Source organism: Propithecus coquereli, unplaced genomic scaffold (assembly GCF_000956105.1).
Source record: "Propithecus coquereli isolate 6110/MARCELLA unplaced genomic scaffold, Pcoq_1.0 Scaffold26, whole genome shotgun sequence".
Classification (NCBI taxonomy): Eukaryota; Metazoa; Chordata; class Mammalia; order Primates; family Indriidae; genus Propithecus; species Propithecus coquereli.
This window is the reverse complement of record NW_012148174.1, coordinates 9,972,107-9,973,016: the sequence shown is the minus strand read 5'-3', so window position 1 is coordinate 9,973,016 and position 910 is coordinate 9,972,107.

Here is a 910-nt window from a genome sequence, read left to right as displayed (position 1 = left end):
AATTAGAGACTGAGGATCTCTAACTGATATGGAACGTAATGCCCACGGAGCTCTGGAATATCAAGGAAAACAAAGTTCCAGGTCATTCCTACTTCATAAGGACTCCTCAGGTGTGTAACCCGTGGGAGAAGGAGCCTTGCCTGTCTTGTTTGTTCCCCACCGATTGCTGAAATAGTGCCAGGCAAATACAAGGCACTCAAGAAATACTTCTAGACTGAAAGAATATCCCCCTCTCAACCCTGCCCCCCACATGGATGCACATCCCTTGTTTATAGCAGCCTGAGGGTACAAATGAAATCGCATCGAGATTAATTTCCCAAATTAAATAAGCTCCATGCCTCCCCTTCCTGACTAATGGTTATTAGCCTCCCTTTCCTCGAAGCTTCCTGCAGCTTTTATGGACACCCCCAAAGGGTGTCTCACATGTGTGTAAGAACAAGTCTGGTCTGGTTCTCCTGACGTGGCTTTCTTGTTGCTGCTGCCCGCTACCTCCAAGCGACAGGAGGGAGTGTCCCCTCGTTATCACTGCTGTGCTAACCAATGGGAGAATGTCGCTGCCGTTGACAAGAGTGCCTGTCCTGATGCTCTCTTTGGGAACATTAAGACAGGGGAAACTGAAAATAAAGAATGCGGCCTGGGGGAGTGACTTAGAACAGACACTCCCAAGCACCTCCTGAGAGTAAGAGCGTGGGACACAGGGAGAAGAAAAGAGAAGGTCACGGACTCTCCATTCTTTGAGACAACTACAACCATTAAAAGCCCAACAGGACACAAGCAACTGAAGGAAATATTAAAGTCCTGGAGTCTTAAGAACTAGCTTTGTGTATTAACTTTGCCCCTTACTTGCTGTGTAATATTGAGCAAAACTGGGGACTGTAGCTCAGGGCTCGGTGGGGACAAATGGCAGGGG